This window comes from Natrix helvetica, assembly GCF_964273705.1.
Source record: "Natrix helvetica genome assembly, chromosome: 1".
Taxonomy (NCBI): domain Eukaryota; kingdom Metazoa; phylum Chordata; class Lepidosauria; order Squamata; family Natricidae; genus Natrix; species Natrix helvetica.
The window spans coordinates 93,323,333-93,342,921 of NC_138548.1; positions in this window are offsets into that span (position 1 = coordinate 93,323,333).

The following is a 19,589-nucleotide window of genomic DNA, read 5'->3' on the forward strand; positions in this document are numbered from 1 at the left end:
GAGGGTCTGGATGTGGAGAAACAAACTCAGATTTTATCCTGGCAAGACTGAGTAGCTGGGCTACCTGATCACAGCGATTTTCCATCTTGTCCTGGATGGAGTAGCACTTCCCCATTAGGAACTGGTGTGCACTTTGGTTTTCCTGGACTTTCAGCTCTGATGAAAGAAAAAATGGAAAGAGAGCTTCTTCATCATGTAGGCCAATTGTGAGGAGGAGAAGAATTAGACATGCAAGATTCTGCTATTATAGTCTCATGGATATCAAACTCGGTTTCATTGAGGGCCACATCTATGTTGTGTTTCACCTCAGGGGGTCAGGGTGGGCGTGGCCAGGGAGGGCATGGGTAGCTCAACACCAATCCTGTCATGGGCATCTGTGGTGGCCCGAGCACTCTGCCAGCAAAAACAGGCTCCTGAGCTCCGTTTTCAGCTGCCAGGGCTTTCTGCAACCCCCTGCCAGTGAAAACAGAGCTCCATTTTCACTGGCAGAGGATTGCAGGAGGCCCTGGCAGCCGAAAACGGAGCTCAGGAATCCATTTTCACTGGCAGAAGCACCACAGCTCGGTCCTTTGCTGTTTTACGGTGGGCCCGCAGGACAGATCTAAGTACCCCATGGGCTGGATCCAGCCCCCGGGCCTTGAGTTTGATACCCCTGGTCTATCTAAATAAATTATGGTTTTGGTCTTCCTTTAGAATGTATTTCCTGATCTGACCTGCCTCAATCTTTCAAATAGGACTGTCTCTCTCCTCCACTGTTTCATACATCCAGGGATTTAGGAGAGAGTCAATCTGAGTCTCTTCTAAATGTTGTCTACTTTCTCAAGATTTTAAGAATACTTCTGCCCTTTTTGCAATGTTTTTTGAATATTTGTTTTGAGGGTGCCGTCCTGAGAAAACTTTGGAGAAACTGTGCAGTAGCATTTATAGAAAAACACAATTTAAGCCTAAGAAGAAGAAAAAGGAAAGTGCTAAAAAGAAACTCAAACTGGCTCCATCCTAACTCCTTGGCGTCTAAGAGAAAAGAAGGGGGAAATACAGTCTAGCTTTTAAGATTCTGTTACTATCAATAAAGCATAGTTTCTTGTGGAGTCTGTTGCTATGGAGTCAGGCAGCCTTATGTAAATTTGATAGATTAAATAAATAAATGGATAACCACCATGAATAACAAACTCAGGTCAATGGCATTGATGTTATCAGCTTAATTAATGAATATTTTGGATGAATCATTTCCATAAATCTGTAGTAAATGAACTGAGATACTATTCTAACTTGCTACAAATATTTAAGGTATGTCATTGCTACTGAAGTGGCCTGACTAATTATGAAAATATTAATCAAAAAGAAATCTCCCAAAATAGCTACCTACAAAATAGCTAACTAATGCTTTTAGCCTCTTTATTGTTGTTCAATTAATCTTCAACCTGTTCTAGACATAGCAAAAATTGGTTTCATAAATATGATCCACACTAAGTTAAGAAAGGATCTAGAAAGCAGAGATGGTATTCAGCAGGTTCTGACCAATTCTGGAGAACTGGTAGCAGAAATTTTGAGTAGTTAGGAGAACCGGTAACTACCACCTCTGACTGGCCCCATCCCCATATATTCTCTGCCTCCCGAGTCCCAGCTGATTGGGAGAGACTGGGGATTTTGCAGTAAACTTCCCCTGGAGTGGGGTGGGAATGGAGATTTTACAGTATGCTTCCCCTGTTATGCCCACCAAGCCATGTCCACCAAGCCACGCCCACAGAACCGGTAATAAAAAAAAATGAATCCCACCACTGCTGGAAACCAACTGGTGATAAATGAAGTTAGACCAGAATCTGATGCATCAGGGTAAATCCAGGATGGCATTGAATAGATTTCAAGTGAAACCAAAGGACTGTTTGCTATAATACAGAAATAATAGAAATTATCAAGAGTTAAAATTATTTGTACATTTGGTGTACACTGACTACTTATTCTATTTTACAGAAATTTGTAAAACAATGTGGACCAAGAAAAATGCAGAGGAGGGTTATTTTAATATATTCCAGTCTTATTTCCTCTAGCCTTCAATTTGGCCCATGAGCTGATCTGTTTTTCTTTATAATGCTATTTTATCAGACTGCTGACTTTTTTCTCTTCCTAGGCAACTTTTGGCTAATGCTTCTTCCAAAAGCTTCATAAGTTGCATTTATTTCATATTTTTTTTTCTAATCTTCGTTTCATCTTCCCTGAGCTGCCTAGCTTCCCTCTTTCTCTCCATCTTACTGTGACATAGCTCATTTGTTGATGTTATAAATCATGCAGGGAATTGTGGAAAGGGAGAACAAGATGACTGAAAGGCTGCTATATTTACAAAGGAATCCACATCTTCATTTTCGTGATTTTCTTCATCACAGTTGAAGAGATAGATTTAAGGTTTTTTTAATTCACCCAAACAGAAGGTCTCTTGCTTTTAGTCAAGAAGCCCAAAGATATTTCTTGAGCCCAAAGAGCCAACTCTGGGACAGAAGAGAGCCTGACAAAAATAAAATAATAACAAGGAACAGCCTAATTATTAAGATATTATTCCTCATTATTATTCCTCAAAGTTTAAGAACCTAACTAACTAAACCAAGACGAAGTAACTAATATTCCTTGAGACTGACTGACCATCAGAACACAAGACCAATCTGAAAAAAAAATCTAATAAGAGTAATTCCAATACCCAATAACCAATAGTTCTGGTGGACATGTCCCTATTTTCTTCAAAATGAGACATCTTTATAGATCAAATTTCTGACCACAAAAAAAGGATTATATGTTATGTTTTCTGAAAAGTGCATCTGTGTTAGGAAACTATTCCACTTCTGAGTGTAGCACATCTATTACTGTTGACAGGAAGAATTGAACTATAATACAGGTCTCTATTTTGTACTGGAAACAAATAGGGGGAAGTATTCTTGGGATCAGGGAACATGTCTTAGTTACAGAATTCATTCAGGAGTTGTGTGGAGTAAAGGGGAACTTTCTTTTTGGTTAATTCATGGATTTTTTCTAATCCACTTCCATCAAATTTCCTTCAGAGGAAAACAAAAGGGAACATAGAGATAGTAATGAATAGAAGATACAATGAGAGAGACAGAGATACTGAAGACAATATGTCCTGATAAGCTTCTGAATGCTTGGTCCAGATCCTCAGGGTTTTTAGTCAAAAGACTGTATTTCAGGACAGGAAGCAGGCAAACTGTTCTGTCATTGGGCAACTGCTTTATTTACCTGAAGGTCACATTACATCATAACAGAACTAAATTGGCAGGTGCCTATCTCTCTGAAAGTATCCATGGTTTGAAATAAGCAAATAAAAAGCATCAGAACTTGGCATCCTGAAGAATTTCTTTCATAAGATATAAAAGCAAAGCAAAAAAATATCCCATTTTTTTTATGAAGACAGCACCTGGTGATTGATAGGAAAGCAGAAATCAGACTGATGAAACATGAAAGGCATGGGTTGAGAAGCAAGATAAGAGGTGCAAGTTATATAAAGTAAAGGTTCCCCTTGCATATATGTGCTAGTCGTTCCCAACACTAGGGGGCGGTGCTCATCTCTGTTTCAAAGCTGAAGAGCCAGTGCTGTCCGAAGACATCTCCGTGGTCATGTGGCTGGCATGACTAAATGCTGAACGTGCACGAAACGTTGCTACTATATTTTTCGGAGTATAAGACGCACCAAGATTTTGAAGAGACAAATTTTTTAAAAAAAGTTTTTGCATTCTTCAGACCTCCCAAAAAGGGGGCCATTTTTTTTCGAAACAAAGGCAAGAATAGCCTTTAGGGGGCTTGTGGAGTGTTCCTCAAGGGGGGGCAAAAATGGGCAAAAAACAGCCCATTTTTTGTGAAAAGGCCCATTTTTTGTCAAAAGAGGCATGCATAGCCTTTAGGAGGCTTATAGCGTGCTCCTGGGGGCTGGGGGGGGCAAAAGTGAGCAAAAAACAGGCTGTTTTTCGCTCATTTCTGCCTTCTCCAGCCTCCAGGAGCACTCTGGAAGGCAATGCACGACCATTTTGGTGAAGGGGTGGGGTTTCAGGAGGCAAAAAATGCTGTATTCAGTGTAGAAGATGCACCCAGATTTTCAGCCTCTTTTTTTTTAGGGAAAAGGGTGCGTCTTATACTCCAAAAAATATGGTACCTTTCTTGTAGGAATGAGAGGAAAGGTTATGTACAGACATGCACAGCAAACTGCCATATCTCAGTAACCGATTACTCAGCATCTATGACCTCAACTGTTTATTAGACCAAGGAAGTACCAGGAACCTTTAGATATGTGAAGCTTCTATTCTGGCTGGGATGGTTTTAGAGATTGACAAGTAAAATGTACCAATAAGAAGCTGTTGCTACCCCTGCTTTTGCTTTGCTTGTTAAAACTGTATAAAAGCCAAATAAACTCTGCGTAAGGCAGACAGACATTTTGGACACCACTGCTGTGATGGATTTCTGAGACCTACACTTCCTACCAAAGGTGGTTCCTATTTTTCTACTTGTATGTTTACATGTTTTCGAACTGCTAGGTTGGCCAAAGCTGGGACAAGTAGCGGGAGCTCATTCTGTTACGTGGCACTAGGGATTTGAACCACCAAACTGCCGACTTTTCTGATCGACAAGCTCAGCATCTTAGCCACTGAGCCACTGCGTCCCTTGCAAATTATATAATAATAACTTGATCCAGTAAATTTTGTATAGGCTTTAAATTCCCTTTCTTTCTTTCCTTTCTTTCAGGTTTTAAAAAATGAGCATAAAAGCATTGTGACTTAGAGTCCAAGTGATTGAAATTCTGTTCCATCCTCCTCTTGAGTTTCCCTTGTCAAACTAGGCATAGGCTTTTAAAGGGCAAATCCCCCATCTAGTTCTTAGTGTTTTTGCTTCAGTTCTTCAGCTGCAAATACAGGTTTCTTTCACACAAACGAGAGGTGAATGTTAAAGGCTGCTTTCAGATATGGTGAGAAGTAAATATAGGAGTTCATTAAGCAGTCGATATTTAACACTGCAGCAGACAACCTGGGAATGAGAGAAGTTCAAATCAGTTTAAGTAATCCAAAGAAGCTAGAAATGATAGATTAAAGCCATTTTGTATTTTACCATGCTATCGCTCACTTTAGCTAATGATTATTTATTAGCGTATTAAACTTATACCCCACTGCAAACTGATTACTGTTAGTGGCTTACAAACTACACAGTATAATGAGAGTTTAAACATCACGGTACAACAAAAAACAAATAATAGTAACATCATAAAACCTCCAAGGAGGGCCTAAGAACAACACAGAAGAACAATTAAAACAAACAAATAAAAAAAGCTATAGCAAGGCTTAAGTTAAAAGAACATTCCTCATTTTCTATAGTTTCCTGAAGACCAGCAAAAAAAAAAAATGCAAGTAAGATCTCTACAGCAAAGCATAGAAAAGCAGCTTTTTCTAGTTTTGTCCTTTATCAGTTCCCACCTTCTCCAAATATAATAGGATGCAACCTACATGATATATAAGGTTGGGGCCACTTCTAATTGGAGCAGATGGAATCTAGGTAATAAGCCATGAACGGATTGATAGGTCAAAGCATGCACCTTAAATGAAACCAAGGAACCAATCAGCAAGTAATCCAGAGCCTGCAGAACGAGTGCATGATCTCAGTGCCAGAAGCTGGTAAGCAGTGGTGAAATTCATTTTTTTTTTACTACTGGTTCTGTGGCCGTGGCTTGGTGGGCAGGGCAGGGGAAGAATACTTCAAAATCCCCATTCCCACACTACTCCAGGGGGAAGGATATTGCAAAATCTCCATTTCCTCCCCACTCTGGGGCCAGACAGAGGTGGTATTTGCCAGTTCTCTGAACTACTCAAAATTTCCGCTACCAGTTCTCCAGAACCTGTCAGAACCTGCTGAATTTCACCCCTCATGTGGGCCCTTGCATTGCTGTTGGCATTGCCAGCTAAAATACATTACAGTGGTCCAATAAGATGCCAGATACAGGGCATTACAGTGGTCCAATAAGATGCCAGATAAATGGCATTACAGTGGTCCAATAAGATGGTTTATCAGGGCATGAGTGATTGTAAGTAGGTCCTCCTGCACCTGATGAGGCACAGCAACCAAAGTTGAGCAAAGTCACCTCAAGCCAAGGCTCCAGGTGCTGTTTCAGCAGGAGCCATGAGTCCAAAAAGACAGATGCTCTTTTCATGGTTAGTGCCTAATCATTTGAAGATAGCAGTGGCATCAACATAAAACATAATATACACACAAAAACACATCCCAATGTGTGATTAATCATCCTTTAAGAAAAGGTAGTTGGAGGATTTGCATTATATTCAGAGCCAGAGACATGTTTTATTTATTGTGTGCTCCCACAAGACTCAAATATCAGTTGATTCATGACAGGAGCTCATGCACTAATGTATAATTGCTACCTTATCACTATAACTGGGGTCATAACAACAAGCATCTCATTACCTTTCTTTTTAAAAGGATTATGTATTTATCCCCCACAGTTCATCATAACTCCTAGTGATTGTTTTACAGGGACCATTCTACAATCGCACAGAGTTGATGGAATCAATAAATAGCTAGTTTAACTACTATTTACAACTTATTTCATTTCATTTACTATTAGAGTGGGGCCTTTCACCCTGTTTCAGTTGAGGCTGCATCAAATGCCATTCAGAAATATTGGAAGAAATGATATAATTTGGAAAATAACTCTTCCATTTCTTGAATCTTGAGATGTACACCCAGATTTAATAATAGACAATTATTCCAGCTTGAAAACAGCTGCTTTATTGATATAGCCATACTAAAGCTAAAAATATCATTCACAACATAGAGAGCTCCAGTAACTGCTTGTTTTTGAATGAAATACAATATACATTATTGTAACTTCTGCCAATAATGTCTTGCATTGGACAAATAGATCAGTCCCTACCCAAAAGAAGTAATCTGATATAAAAAATTAATGGAGAATATTTCAGCTTTTCAGAATTCTCTCCTACTAATTTAATTTAATTTAATTTAATTTAATTAGCACTTCTAGACCGCCCCCTCTCCCAAAAGGGACTCGGGGCGGTGTACAGTCCATATCAAAAACATCATACATAAAAACAATTAAAATTATTAGATGGATAAATACATAAATAAGAGGAGGATAAAATAGACAGAACTGTAATTGCTAAATAAATAATTTAAGATATACAAAATTTAAAACCCCAGTGTCCTATAAAATTAAGTCCCCTAAAAAACCAGTAGAAAATATATATGCCAGGAGGTGACGTTAAGAATTATGCCAGGCCAGCCAGTCAGAACAGGTGTGTCTTCAGTTTCTGCCGGAAGGAGCGGAAGTCAGTGGTGGTTCTAATGTCGGGGGGGAGGTCATTCCAGAAGGTTGGGGCCATCACAGAGAAGGCCCTACTCCTTGGTGTCGCCCATTGGCATTGCCTAGTGGACGGCACCAGGAGAAGCCCCTCCCTGTGAGAGCGAATTGGCCGCAGGGATGTGTGTGGGAGGATGCGATCCCGCAGGTAACTAGGCCCTATGCCATGGAGCGCTTTAAAGATGGTGGTCAAAACCTTGAAACGCACCCGAAAGACCACAGGTAGCCAGTGCAGCTCGCACAGGAGCGGTGTTACGTGGGAGTACCTAGTACTCCCCATGACTGCCCGCCCGGCTGCGTTCTGGACTAGCTGCAGTCTTCGTGTGCGTCCCAAGGGAAGCCCCATGTAGAGAGCATTATAGTAGTCCAGGCGAGACGTCACCAGTGCATGAGTGACCGTGCGTAGGGCATCCCGGTCCAGAAGGGGGCGCAATTGGTGCACCAGGCGAACCTGGTGGAACGCCCCCCTAGCCACGGCTACCACATGGTCGTCCATTGACAGCCGGGCATCTAGGAGGACGCCCAAATTGCGCGCCCATTCCACAGGGGGCAGTTGTTCGCCCCCTATGGCCAGCGTTGGAGTCAGCTGACTGAACCGAGGTGCCGGTAGCCACAGCCACTCAGTCTTGGAGGGGTTGAGTTTGAGTCTGTTGTCCCCCATCCAGACCCCGACGGCTTCCAAACACCGGGACATCACTTCAACAGCCTCGCTGGGGTGATTTGGGGTTGAAACGTACAGCTGAGTATCATCAGCGTACAGATGGTATTCAACCCCAAAACCACGGATGATCTCCCCCAGCGGCTTCACATATGTGGGGCGAGAGGACCGACCCCTGTGGCACCCCACAAGTGAGTGACCTCAGGGTCGATCTCTGCCCCCCTGTCAACACACATTGCGACCGGTCGGAGAGGTAGGAGCCGAACCACCGTAAAACGGTGCCTCCGACTCCCATCCCCTCCAGCCGGCGCAATAGGATACCATGGTCGATGGTATCAAAAGCCGCTGAGAGGTCTAATAGCATTTTTGAACAAAAGTGTCAGTGTTCCAAATACCATGCATGAAATCAATCAGAGACCAAGGCAGAATCATCCTTAAAGTTCCAATTTAATCATACAGGCATGTTGGCACGTCTGTGGAATTCCAACTCTGATTCTCTTCCTGGAATTCCACCCAGTTGAAAGTCCATAAACTTATGCCCACTCCCATAAATCCATCACACGTTCCAATCATCATCTTCCACGCTGGCATCTTCACCCCTCTGCTTCCGGTCAAGTGTCAAGGTGCGGAGACAAAAGATGACCTTGAACTTCTAGAAAAAATGACAACAAAACATTCCACAATTCAACTCCTTTCTATTCCCCCTCCCAACTACTACACTAATGAAACACATAGGAAATTATAAGAAAGTGTGGCAGGGCAAAGATCCTAAAAGAAACATAACTACAGGCCTGACAAAAGGACATACATAGAAAGGTTTTAATAGAACAGAATATTTGTAGCTCATTATCAAACTAGGTACATCATCAGTGTTTTGAGAATGGACTCGATATTAATGAAGTAAATATTAAGCATACATATTTCACATTTTATTTAATGTATAACTACCCATTTTTACCATGTAAAAACATATTTTTATTATTTTGTTTATTTCTTTTTGTAAGTACTGTATCTTCTTTTTGTTCGTGCATATTAAAGGAAAACTAAAAAGGGGGGGATATAAAGAGAGAAAAAATAAAGTGGATATGTATATAGATATAATTCAAAAAATGTGAGATGAGATCCAGTCTTCAAAAGCTTATGCCGTATAAATTTTATTATCATTGTTGCCACAGAATAACATTAAAACTTCAATAAATATTTCTGAATATAATGTTATGGTTTAAATTAAGTAAACATAATAAAACAAATGCAATGAAAGTTCATTTTTTTCCTAAAAGTTCACTAAATAATCTTATATTGGCAATTGTCCATCTTATCCTGCTGTTCTAGTGCTGACAATACAATATATAACAAAATAACAGAATACCAATAGCAGAGTAACAGAGTTGGAAGGGACCCTGGAGATCTTCTAATCCAACCTTCTGGTCAAGCTGGAAATCCTATACCTGTGATAGTGAACCTATGGCGCATGTGCCACAGGTGGCATGCAGCGCCCTCTCTGTGGGCATGTGCGCCATTGTCCTAGTTCAGCTCCACCGTGCATATGCATAGGCCTCCCGCGGGCCAGCTGGTCATCAGGTTTCTGGTGCGCATGTGCGGAGGGTTGAGGCATGTGCAGGGGGCATGATGCATGCACAAGGGTGGGCCACATGGGGGGGCTTCCATGCACGCATTGCATTTTGGGGGTCCAAGCACACACACATACACATTCACACACACACATGCTTATGCTTTGGGCAATCCCTCTGGAAAAGGTTAGCTATCACTGTCCTATACCAATTCAGACAAATAGTTACTGAAATTCTTCTTAAAAACCTCCAGTGTTGGACCACCCACAACTTCTGAAGGCAAGTGGTTCGACAGATATAATTCAGATATATCAAACACAGATCTGGCTCACAATAGGCCCTGGAGTTGACCCACTGGGCTTTCCCAGAGATGGTGAGTGCCTGGCCCCTGCCACCCCAAGCCTGGCCATGCCCACCCAGTCAGGTGTGACAACCAGGCCATGCCCACCTCGGCTCCCCAAGGGCAAACAGACTCCTGATGTGGCCTGCAATGGGATTGAGTTTGACACCCTTGCATTAATTGTTCCAACTATCAGGAAATTTCTCCTTAGTTCTAGGTTGCTTCTCTCCTTGATTACTTTCATCCATTGCTTCTTGTTCTGCTTTTAGGTGCTTTGGAAAATAAGTTGACCTGCTCTTCTTCATGACAGCCCTTTAGGCATTGGATTCCTGCTATCACATCACCTGCTATCCTTTTCACTAGACTAGACAAACCCAGTTTCTGCAACTGTTCTTCATATCTTTTAGCTTCCAGTCCCCTACTTTTAATTAATACTCTTATTAATGTGATGTAGCATACTGGTGAAATCTCATACATACACATAACAGAGGGATTTGCTCTCTGCTAATTAGCATACAATAAGAATGTAGTAGTATGAAAGTAAAATTGTCGGCTGGGAAAAAAGAATAGTCCTCTTTTTTATATTTCTCCTTAGCTAAAACTGAGTTACCTTAATTATACAATTGTCTCCTCCAGTTTAAATGCTATATTATATCACATATTCAATAGATACTATAAAGGTTATTGAGATTATACAACACAATAATTCCTAAAAGCAAAGAACCAAGTTAGGGAGGACAGTCTGCCTCCAGCCCAAGGCTCTTTTTTTACAGTTTCCCAAAGGTGCTTTTTCAAGAGGCAACTGGACTTTCTGGTGTCACCTGGTATCACTAGAAAACCCAATTGCCTCTTGAAATAGCACTTTTGGCACAACCATGACCTAGATGACTAAGAATCTCCATAGACCCTTTTTACAAGTGAATCATCAAAACAGTCTCCAAAATATGCCGTCTATAGGCTAAGGCTGTGATGGCGAACCTATGGCACGTGTGCCAGAGGTGGCACGAAGATCCCTCCTTGTGGGAATGTGAGCCATCGCCCAGGTCAGCTCCACCATGCATGACCACATGCCTCCCACCGTCCAGCTGATTTTTGGGTCTGCCGTGCATGCGGGAGACGTGCGCGCATGCACAGAGGTCACACTCAAGGCAAGCACAGGGAGCAGGGGGGAGCACGGGGGTGTGCTGCACTCCCCCATGCTCCATTTTTGGTACCATGAGGCTTCTGGGAGACCTCCAGAGCTGGGGGAAAACATTTTCGCCCTCCAGGAGGCTCAAGGAAAGCCTCCAGAGCCTGGGGAGGGCAAGAAATGGGACTTCTGGAAGTTCTGGAAGTACAGAAACGGGTCTGTTTCCAGCCTCTGGAGGGCCTCTGTAGCCCGGGAGAGGCTGTTTTCACCCTCCTGGAGGTTCAAGGACAGCTGATTATTGTCTATTTCATCAGATGGAAATATCTAAATAAAGTGGGCATATTCAGCACAGTATCATACACTCTAATAAGCTATTTCTGGGTTTATTGGGTCATAAGACTCTTGACTGCTTTTATTGCAGCAGATTAAAATGGCTACCCTTTTGAAAAATGGAAATAACAATGACTTGTTCTGGCCTCTAGGGGCTTACTCTGACTTGTTATCCCATCTGGTCATGGTACTGATGAACTATGATCACAGTGTATTCTGTACCTTCTGCCAGATGGGAAGCAGGCTGTGGAAATCTATTCTAGAGACTGCCTGTGGGGCAGCATGTGGTTCACACCAACTATGCGTGATTTCTATTTCCTCTGAGAAATAGCTAATGAAGACTAGCTAAGTAGGCAGGAGGTTGTTATGTAGCTAAAAGCACAAAAGGATAATGGATTTCTCTAATATTATACAGAGAACTTGCATAGGTTTCTAGTGTCTTTAACTATGGACAGACAATAATGAGCTAAAATCAAAGGAAATGATTGCAACAAGTGGAGATAGCAAATGGAAATGTGAAAAAAAAACATTGCAGCTGACCAATAGATGTTATGCAGATTATTTTCTATCAATGTTTGCTGAAAAGTGAACTTTTAACTGCTGGAGTTGGTTTCCTTGAAATATCAGTCATGAATAATGCAGCATAAGGAAAAGCTCAGAAATTCTATTGTATAAACTAGCCCTCCCTCCAAATAATTTTCATTGAATGTAATATATACCCATGTACTCATATACCCATAGATTTACAGAGTCGGTGTCAGGCTCCCATAGACAATTAATTATATAAATCGCATTACATGTTTGATTTGATTTGATTGCCATTGTCTTTTAAATACCTTTGAACATTAATAGGTACTGTAACATTCTGAAAAAATATTAATAAAAACATTGTGTTTGGACTATGGTTCCCCTCTCCTCCCCCCCCTCTCTCTCTCACACACACACATCCAATTAATTGGATATTATTTGATTAATCCCAATTGAACTCTACAAGTATCTCATTAAATAAATGTATTCCAGGCCAGAAAAGCAGCTGTTTTGTCCATTCCTCTCTTACTGGACTATATTAAACACAAATTCTTGCTTTAATTCTGCAGAGGGCAATAAATATCAGTCATCTTCTCAATGAGAAGAAGAATATTTTAAGCAAATTTTATTAGAAATGAAAGTTGTATTGATTACTATAACTATCCAATGGCAATATTCCAAATTTCATATTTTCAATCTCTAAAGCAAAGGGAGGCATGTAATGGCCTTAAAAATAGCTTCCTGCTGCTTTATATTATAGCAAGTGTGTGCATGCACATGTATATAAACACTTGTATGAATGTGTGCATAATACACAGAACCATAAATTGTGAATAATTTGTGAATACAAAGTTTCCCATTATCCTTATGATTTTCTATGATTTTTTTTCTCATTTGAGAATAGTAAAACAATAGGCAGAGCCCTGTAATTCAAAACAAAATGGCCATTATTAAATGGGAGTCTGAAACATATACAGCTTTCTGCAGCTTTAAAATCACAGCTTTTGTTAACACAGACTTCCGCATTGCAGAGAACTCAGGCAATTCAGTCACTGATAAATCTAATAGAATAAAACAGCAGACTGTCTTGGTAGCTGTCCAATTGATGGCAGCCAGTATTAGCATTATTATTACTTATCATATATTAGGGAAGAAAGTAGCATAACAATCTCCCCATAGAAAGGAAGCTATTTTAAGAACATCCAGCACTGGAACATTTCTCTCTGTTCTAAAGTAAAGTGTCAAGGTCTCTAACACCTGGAAAGGGAATATAAACATATGCTCTTGTGTTGAGTCTACTGGGAAGGGAGCGATGGATGTCAAACATCAAGATCACATGTTGATCATATAAAATTATCTGTGAGAAGCCACTCTCGGGTACCTGGAAAAAGTGTGATTTTTCAAAAGAAGTGATGAAATGGTTGGCTCTACACATATATGAATCAATTACATGCATATTTAGAATGCAAGATGTAGCTTTATTTGTGTGTTTGTTTGTTTATCCTACTTTATAAGTAACTTAAAGCAAGGGGTGTATATTACACTGCTTCATCCTCCCATTTTCCCAGCCTAACAATAACCCTTTACGGTGAATAGAGCTGACAGAAAGAGTGAGTGCCACCCAACTGGCTTTTGTGACTAATAGCAATAACACTAGGACTTATATACCGCATAACAGTGCTTTACAGCCTACTCTAAGCAGTTTACAGAGTCAGCATATTGCCCCCAACATTCTGAGTGCTCATTTCAACCACTTGGGAAGGATGGAAGGCTCAGTCTACCTTGAGCCAATGAGGATCAAATCCCTGGCAGTCAGCAGAATTAGCATGCAATGCTGCTTTTTAACCACTAGGCTACCATGGCTTCTAAACTAGGATTAAAACTCATAGTCTCCCGGTTCCTAGGCCAGCACCTTACCCACTAGCAAACTGGCTTTCATTTAATCATTTATTTGCAGAATACACTGATATACAATAATCCATGGCATCTGTAAAGGTCAATTAAATTTCAACATAAAATGTATTTGTAACTTATTAAGTTTAAAAATACTGTCAGAAACGAATTTTTTAAAAATCCTTCTTTTCATTTAGATGATGGACTTTATCTAATGCTTAGAAGGCATTAGAAAACAGAACCATATAGATCACTGATGGCAAATCTTTTTGGCTGCTGTGCCAAAAGAGGGGGGAGCACAGGGGAGGGCGTGCCACACCCATAATGCTATGCATGCGACAACACCCCCCCCAGTGCATGCGCGTGATCAGTGACTCCCTCCCCCACTTTTGCCATGGGTTTTTTTGCCTTCCCCAGGCTCCAGAGGCTTTCTAGGAGCCTGGGGAGGGCAAAAACAGCCTCCCCACCCCACCCAGACACCCTCTAGAGGCATCAGGAGCTTCCCTGAAGGCTCTGGAGGGTGAAAAATGGACCTCCAGACCTAGGTTCGGCATCACGGATATAGATATTGAAACAATTTACAAAACTAGGAGAAATTTAATGGGAAATATACTCTCAGGTTTCTCCTAAAATATTTTGCATAGCAGTGCAAATCTTTATAGCACTGAGTCAAATTAGAAAAACTTAATAATAGACCCCCTTTCTGAGGGAGTTGGACCATTAAGAAGTATGATGCAAACAGTAAGTAAGTAAGCAAGCAAGCAAGTAAACAAACAAACCAACCAACCAACAAACATGATTTATATTAATGCATTGAACTGAATTAAACAGGACAATAAAACAGATTTGATGCTTTCAAATATCTTTTTCCCCAACTGAACTGGACCTTTGAATTGGTCCATTCAAATGGTCCAATTAACTTACCAATCAAATTGATTGGACCTTCAAATCAATTCAATCTACCAAATTCCATCTACATTCCTCAGGTTGAAACATATAAAACCCTTCACAACAGAGGGGGGTTGCCAATTTTTTTACTACTGGTTCGGGCGCAATCCCATGTGTGCTCACACGCATGTGCAACGCTTCTGCGCATGCGCAGAAGAATCCAGGTGGGTGGGCGGAGCCTCCTGCTGCAGCTACTACAGGTTCGGCTGATCCTGGCCAAAGCGGCAGCAACCCACTTCTGCTTCACAGCCTTCACCAAGGAATATCACCCTTTTATCCATGCATTTTTTTCCATGGGTCACCAAATAGGAAACATTCACCACTAAATAACTCATCCTCAGCAAGCAAAATCCAAGCACCTAACCAAAGGTATTCTTTAGAATCTCCTTGCTTTCCAAACTCTTTTATGGTATCCCAGTCTTATCTACTTTACAGAAGTTATAAGTAAACAAATCCTCACATTTCCCTCTTTAATATTGCATCAAATTTCCCTTTTTCTTTTTTAAAAAAGTGTTGATTTGTTGGTTTAGCTGCTAAGAAACCTTTCAAAACAGTAAGGCTACTGAACCAGCCCATACATGTACTCCAAACAAGAACTGTGAAGGTTTAATCATTTATGTTAGAACTGTTGTGAAAATGTTGTCTTCAGCCTACTTCTCCAATTTATAATGATCAATTTTAAGATTTCTTATTAGGGTATTAGCTATTCCCCACAATTCTCTATCCACTTAAGAGTCCTCCACTTCTTCACCCATACATTAATAAAACTGTTAAAAAGTATAGTTTCCGGGACTGAAGTTTTTATGATTCCATTCAATGCCATCACATCAGTTTATTCAACCTCCATTAAATAAATCTGTTAATCTTAAAATTGAGAAAAATATGGTTTTTATAGTATAAAGGCGGTTCTGCTGGCAAAGGAAAGTTAATCTTTATTTTCTCAGTGTCTTCTATTTTTAATTAATTTAATTTATTAAATTTATATGCTGCCAGATTCCTAGTGATGTTGGGTGGTTTACAAATTGAACATTTTAAAACAAGTAACTGTAGGAAGTTAAAATCCACCCCTCTCCTAGAAAATGAAATATTTTAGGAAATATTAAAAAGGCAGAATATTTTCCCTAAACAGAGAAGTAGAAACTCAGAGAGCCAGAAACTCAGCTCCTCCACCTTTGTTAATGGGCCATTAAGGCCTGGGCCAGCCTGTTCTACATAACGAAGATCTACCCCCTTCAGGCAGAGCCATTTCATTGCCCTTAATGCACCACCCACCAAGTTTCAACCAAACCTAGCACACAGACAACCCACAAGGCTAGCTATGACCTCTGACAGTAACCAATCAGGATACTCTTTGTTGTGTCCAAACCATGGCAACCGCGAGGTGTAATCATCACCGGCGGGTGCCAGGATTGGCTAGAACGCACAGGTGTCGTCAGCAGGAGCTGGCATCATTCTAATTGGTTGTTGGTTTGACAGCTACACTATAAATAGCTGTCAAATCAGAGTTCTCTGTTCTGTTCTGACTAGAGAGTTGTTGTTAACTAATAAAGTTGCTGTTCCTGAATAGATCCCCTCAGTTTGATTTTACTAAGCTTAGTATTTAATACTGGCAACGAGGAGTAGAGGAAGTCTCCATGCACTGTTATTCAATCTAAAGATTAGCCTCCTGATACAAAATGTCTGCTATTCCCAGTTTTGCTCCTTTCTCAGCTCACAAGGAGTCATGGGAAGCCTTTTTAGAGCAGTTCAAATATTTTTTGCTCGCCCACAATTTCGCTGAGGTGACAGAAGATAGAAAGAGAGGATTTTTCCTCAGTGCCTGTGGACCTGAAATGTTCAGTATGGCCAGGGCACTATCGGCTCCAATGCCTGTGAATACCGTCCCTTGGGATGTCCTAATGACTAAATTTAAAAAAACATTACTCCTCCACACCATCTAAAATAACTCGCAGACATGCTTTCAGGCAATGTACGCAACGCGAAGATGAGTCTGTCTGCCAATATATGGTTGCGCTTCGTCAGGAGGCAATTCATTGCAACTTCAAAGAATTAGAAGAAGCCCTTTTAGAACAATTTGTGTGTGTGGTTAGAGATGTTAGTTTACAGCGCCGGCTCTTGACTAAGCCAGAGTTGACACTACAAGCCGCTGTTGATGAGGCTACAGCCGCAGAAATGGCTGCAAAGTCTACCGCCCAGATTCAGACTAGAATTAATGGTGCTAGTCCTCAATTCGCTTCTCCCTCAGTCACCCAACAAATAGGCCAGGAGAATGAGGTCTCAGACAACTATGAGCAAATTGGCCGTGTCGACTGGTTCCAACCTCTGGGACTGACCATCGAAGGCATTCATTCCGCTTCCTTCACCGATGACTTTGAGGACTTAACATTTGAATTTGCTGATGTATTTGACAATGCCTTGGGTAACTACAGGGCCACCCCTATTTCTTTGAATCTTGACCCCAATGTTTCCCCAATAAGGTTAAAACCCAGGAGGATTCCTTTTGCTCTGAAAGCTAAGGTGCAGGCCGAGCTCAACAAATTGGTAGCACAAGGAATCCTTGAAACCATTGACCATTCACAGTGGGAAACCTCTATCGTTACCCCTGTGAAGGCCGACAGGTCTATAATAATTTGTGGGGACTATAAATCGACCATTAATAAAGCGCTGAATTCTCACCCATATCCTGTCCCGGTTGTGCAACACCTGTTGCACTCATTGGGGCATGGGTGTATTTTTGCGAAATTAGATATGGCTCAGGCTTACCAACAATTGCCTGTGGATCAGCGCTCTGCTGATGCCCAGACTATTGTTACTCACAAGGGTGCTTTTTGATGTACACGGCTCCAATTTGGGTTTCTGTAGCTCCTGGGTTATTTCAAAGTCTCATGGAGTGACTGCTCCATGGACTGGACAACGTAATTCCATACTTTGACGATGTGTTGATTGCCTCCACTAGCAGGGCGGACCTCATCATCAAGGTACGGAATGTTCTATTGAGATTTAGGGCAGCTGGTCTTAAATTTAAAAGAAGTAAATGCCATCTTGGAGTTCCCTCCGTAGAATTTTTAGGATTCTTAATTGATGGTGCAGGCATGCATCCCACGCCTAGCAAGCTTGAGGCTATCCATAAAGTTCCAACCCCACAGTGAAAATCTGAATTGCAGGCTTTCTTGGGTCTGCTTAACTTTTATGCAATGTTTTTACCGCATAAGACGTCTGTCGCGGAGCCCTTGCATAGGCTCCTGGATAACTCAGCTACATGGCAGTGGGGACCAAGGGAGGCTAAAGCTTTTGAGGATGTTAAGCATCTCCTCACTTCCTCAGCTGTCCTAATTCAATACCATGCAAATCTTCCATTAACCCTGACCTGTGATGCCTCCCTCTATAGGATTGGGGATGTTCTGGCTCATATACTGCCCTCTGGTCAGGAAGCTCCTATTGCTTATTTTTCATGAACCTTATCACCGACTGAACGTAATTACAGTCAGGTTGATAAGGAGGCACTGGAGGCCGTAGCAGGGGTTAAATCGTTTCATGACTACCTGTATGGCCGCCACTTCCTCTTGGTGACTGATCACAAACCTCTTCTGGGGATTTTAGCTGGAGATCGATACAACACTTGTTCCCAGCGCACCTACAACCGCCAATCCACCGCTGGTCAACTTACCTGTGGTACCACAATCATCTTCCAGGGCGGAGACATCACAGCTACCTGATGAACATCATGTTCCGGAAGGCCAAGAAATACAAGCTTCTCCTCTGCAGGCACCAACACAACAAATCCAGAGATGGACGGCTTACCTATCTGATTATGCCTGCACAATCTTGGGGGAAATAGGTGTTGTGTCCAAACCATGGCAACCGTGAGGTGTCAATCATCACCGGTGGGTGCCAGGATTGGCTAGAACACGCAGGTGTCATCAGCAGGAGCTGGTGTTGTTCTAATTGGTTGCCGGTTTGACAGCTACACTATAAATAGCTATCAAACTAGAGTTCTCTGTTCTGCTCTGACTAGTGAGTTGTATTAACTAATAAAGTTGCTGTTCCTGAATAGATTGCTTTAGTTTGATCTTACTAAGCAGAGTATTTAATACTCTTCCTGTGCCCCAGGAAGTTCAAAGCTCAGAGAGGGCATAAAACCCAGGGACTCTCAGCATCTCTTCCCTTTTTCACCAAGGAGGTCCAAGGCATGTGATCCTGTCCCTCATTAAACCATCCTTCCAAACAGCCTCCATGTTTCCAGTGTCTTTTTCCCCACTTAGAAATGAATCCCAATGGACATTTCATCCAACATAACAATCCCCCCCAAAGAAAATAGTTGTACACCCCCCCCCCCAAAAAAGTGACAGAGATAGCAGAGAAAACAAACCCAGACTTGAACAAAGAAAAGGAAGAAAAGAAGTGTCAATGATCATCACCAAAGGGATGGATGAAGAGCTGTGTCTTCAGGACCCTTTGAAATACCAGTAGGGCGGGGGACATTTGAATCTCTGGAGGAACCTCATTCATGTGGGGAGATGCTGTTACAGAAAGAGGCACTGTACAGGCATGCTTCTGAGGTCCTGATAAGGGACATTGTTTAACTGAAGGAACCAACCTAGAGCAACCAACCCTGCCAGGTTGAACTGGCCAGGTAAATACTGTGGGACATAAGCAGTCACTCAATAACCTGGCCCTGTGCCGTGTAGAGCTTTATGGGTTGTTGAGCAGCACTTTAAATCAGATCTGGAAGCAAATTGGAAATCAGTACAGCTTCTGAATCAGAGGCATTACGTGGGCATACTAAGACATACCTGACTCCGTTGTTACATCCTCAAAAC